The 4,024-nt window shown below is 41.7% G+C and overlaps 1 protein-coding gene across 6 annotated transcripts in view; it reads right to left on the minus strand.

Annotated features, from left to right (window-relative positions):
• The window catches only part of BLM (BLM RecQ like helicase), a 96,590-nt gene that overhangs the window by 86,010 nt on the left and 6,556 nt on the right, over positions 1-4,024 (minus strand). Inside the window, exon 2 of one of the 6 annotated variants that reach the window (XM_032262431.1) lies at positions 1,017-1,136. The exons of the other annotated variants lie outside the window; for them this stretch is intronic. The gene's annotated coding sequence lies outside the window, so the exon portion shown is untranslated. The remainder of the gene's footprint in view (positions 1-1,016; positions 1,137-4,024) is intronic. 6 annotated transcript variants of the gene reach the window in all.

Below are 4,024 nucleotides of genomic sequence, written 5' to 3' on the forward strand. Positions count from 1 at the left end.
AAAAAAAAAAAAAAAAAAGAATAAAGGAAAGGAAGAAAGAGGAAGAGGAAGAGGGAGAGAGAACAGGGGTGTTGCTTTATTGCCCGGGCTAAAATGCAGTCTAAAAATGGGTGTGCCTGTAATTATGTTTAATAATAGAGACATAAAAAAAAAAAATGAGGGAAGAAAATAATTAACAAGCAGCCAACCAATATTTCATTTAAACCTGTAAATACGTGTGATGTAGTACTGATAAGAGTGTATATTTTGTGTATTTAAAGTGGAGAGTTCTATGAATGTTAATTAAGTCTACTTGTTCTGGATCTGAGTTCAAGTCCTGAATATCGATGTTAACTTTCTGTCTCATTGATCTGTAAGTCTCCCACTATTATTGTGTGGGAGTCCAAGTCTCTTTATAAGTCTTATATATCTGGGTATTTCTGTATTGGGTGCATATATATTTAGGATCTTTAGCTCTTCTTGTTACATTGATCCTTTTATCTTTATGTAATATCCTTCTTTGCTTCTTTTGATCTTTGTTGCTTTGAAGTCTATTTTATCAGCAAAAATTGCAACTCTTGCTTTCTATTTATTTATTTTTGCTCTCCATTTGGTTGGTAAATTTTTCTCCATCCCTTTGTTTTGAGTCTTTGTGTATCCTTGCATGTAAGATGGATCTAGATGTAGCATACCCATGGGTCTTGGCTTTTTTTGCCTGTCTGTGTCTTTGGATTGGGGGATTTAGTCGATTTGAATTTAGAATTAATAACAATATATATGAGTTTGATGCTGTCATTTAATGTTGGCTGGCTGCTTTGCCCATTAATTGGTGCAATTTCTTAATTATGTTGATGTTCTATATTTTTTGGCATTTTTTAGAAAGGCATTTTTTATTAGCCTTTCTAAAAAATTTTTTTTAAATTAAAGAAAAAAACCAAAAAAACAAGGTATCATCCTCCCTGGGTTAGGATAGCTATTATCAAAAAGACAGAAAATAACAAATGCTGGGGAGGATGAAGAGAAAAGAGAACTCTTACACTTCCACTGCTGGCGGGAATGTAAACTAGTACAGCCACTATGGGGAATCGCACAGAAGTTCCTCCAACAACTACAAATAGACCTACCATATGATTCAGCAAGCTCACTACTGAGCGCTTCTGCAAAGGAAAAGATGTCAGCATATCAAAGAGACATTTGCACTCCCAGGCTTATCGCAGCACTATCCACAACAGCCAAGACATGGAATCAACCAAGTTGTTCAACAAGCGATCAAGTACATATACACAACAGAATACTATTCAGCCATTTAAAAAAATGAAATCCTTATAACTCTATCAAGACAGCTGAAGGTGAAAAAAAGAAAAACGAAATCCTGTTATTCACAGCAACATAGAACCTGAAGACATTAAGTGGAATAAAGAACGAAAAGTTAAATGCCACATGCTCTCACTCATATGTGGAACCTAAAAAATGTTGCTCTCGCAGAAGTAAAAAGTAGAACAGAGGACAATAGAGGTTGGGAAGGGTGGAGGGCATGGGGTAGGGAGAGATTTGTTAAAGAATACAAAATTGGCTGGGTGCAGGGGCTCATGCCTGTATTCCCTGTAGACAAGCACTTTGGGAGGCCAAGGTGAGAGGATCACCTGAGGTCAGGAGTTCCAGGCCAGCCTGACCAACATTGAGAAACCCCATCTCTACTAAAAATAAAAAATTAGCCAGACGTGATGGTGCACACCTGTAATCCCAGCTACACAGGAGGCTGACGCATGATAATCTCTTGAACCCAGCAGGCAGAGGTTGCAGTGAGCCAAGATCACACCACTGCATTCCAGCCTGGGCAACAGGTGAGACTCCATCTCAAAACAACCGAACCAAACCAAACTTCCTCTGGGGAGGACAAAGGGGCTGGAGATTGACTTAATTGCCAATGGCCAATTATTTAATCAATCATGTCTAGGTAAGGAGGCCTACATAAAAACCCAGAAGGATGAGGCTCAGGGGGCTCCTGGTTTGGTGAGAACATGCAGAGATGGTGGGAGGCTGGTGTGCCTGGAGAGGGCCTGGAAGCACCATGCCCCTTCCCGCATACCTTGCACTGTGCATCTCTTCCTGCTGGCTGCTTCTGAGTTGTATCCTTTTGCAATCAACTAATAATCCAGTAAAGAAACTGTTCTGTGAGCTGAATGTGGAACACTTACCATTTGTGACTGCAGTCTTAAGTGGGGGGTCTGGAGTAGGGGTGGACAGGGAGGACCGGACTAACTCCTGGCAGTTAGTATCAGAACTGAGCAAATGTAGGACACCTACCGTCTGCTAAAGAACTGAACTACTGTGGGAAAAAATCCACCACACATTTGGTGACAGAGGTGAAGAATTATTAGGTGGGTATAGAGTAGAGAGGAAATGGGAGTTTTCTTTGCAGAGATATACACAAAAGAATGAAATATTCAGCCTTTAAAAAGAAAAAAATCAACTAGGTGCTGTGGCTCATGCTTGTAATCCCAGGACTTTGGGAGGACACGGTGGGAAGATCGCTCGAGTCCAGGAGTTTGAGACCAGCCTAGGCAGCATAGCAAGACTCGGTATCTACAAAAAATTAAAAAGTTAGCCAGTCATGGTGGTACACTCCTGTGGTCTCAGCTTCTCGGGAGGCTGAGGCAGGAGGATCACTTGAGCCCAGGAAAGGAGTTCAAGGCTGCAGTGAGCTATGATCATGTCACTGCACTCCAGCCTGGACAGCTGAGCAAAACCCTGTCTGAAAAATAATAAAATACTATACAATAAAATTAAATAATAAAAATTAAAAAAAAAAAAGAAAATCGTGCAACATGAGATGTCACAGACGAACCGTGAAGCCACTATGCAAGGTGAAATAAGCCAGTCCCAGGAGGACAAATACTGCATGATTCCACTGCAATGAGGTATCTAACATAGTCAAACTCATAGGAGCAAAGACGGACACAGTGGTTGCCAGGGCAGGGGCTTTCAGGAAATGGGGCGTTGTTAATCAAAAAGTATAAGTTTCAGTAATGCGAAATGAATGCATTCTAGAGATCTGCTGTACAACATTGTGGCTATGTGCTACTATACATGTAAAACTCTGTTAAAAGGTTAAGAAAAACAATTAAAAAAATTTTTTTTAGAGACAAGGCCTTGCTCTCCCAGGCTAGAATGCAGTGGCGCAATTACAGTTCACTGAAGCCTCAAACTCCCAGGCTCAAGTGATCCTCCCACATCAGCCTCTGAGAATCTGGAACTACAGGTGCATACCATCATGCTCAACTAATTTTTTAAAATTTTTTTTGTAGAGACAAGTCTCCCATTGTTGCCAGGCTGGTCTCAGGCTTCTGGCCTCAAGAGATCTTTCTTCCTCAGCCTCCCAAAGTGCTGGGATGACAGAAGTGAGCTACCATGCCCAGCCAAAATTACTTTTAATTAAAAAAAAGAAAAATTATATCTACAACATGGAAAAATCTCACAAGCATAATGATGCAAACTAGAAAGACACAGTAGAATGCATACAGTATCATCTGATTTATAGAGCTCAAAACCAGACAAAACTGGACTGTATTATTTATAGATGCATACCTCAGGGCAAACTATGAAGACAAGAAAAGTATTATCACAAAAATTGGGACAATAGGGCTGGGTGCAGTGGCTCATGGCTGTAATCTCAGCATGCTGGCAGGCCAAGGAGGGCAGATCACCTGAGGTCAGGAGTTTGAGACCAGCTTGAGATGTGAAACCCCATGTCTACTAAAAATACAAAATATTGGCTGGGCGTGGCCAGGCGCGGTGGCTCACGCCTGTAATCCCAGCACTTTGGGAGGCCGAGGCGGGTGGATCACGAGGTCAAGAGATCGAGACCATCCTGGTCAACATGGTGAAACCCCGTCTCTACTAAAAATACAAAAAATTAGCTGGGCATGGTGGTGCGTGCCTGTAATCCCAGCTACTCAGGAGGCTGAGGCAGGAGAATTGCCTGAACTCAGGAGGCAGAGGTTGCGGTGAGCCAAGATCGCGCCATTGCACTCCAGCCTGGGTA

The sequence above is a fragment of the Sapajus apella genome, unplaced genomic scaffold (assembly GCF_009761245.1).
Source record: "Sapajus apella isolate SASKATOON/1434 unplaced genomic scaffold, GSC_monkey_1.0 scaffold129, whole genome shotgun sequence".
Taxonomy (NCBI): Eukaryota; Metazoa; Chordata; class Mammalia; order Primates; family Cebidae; genus Sapajus; species Sapajus apella.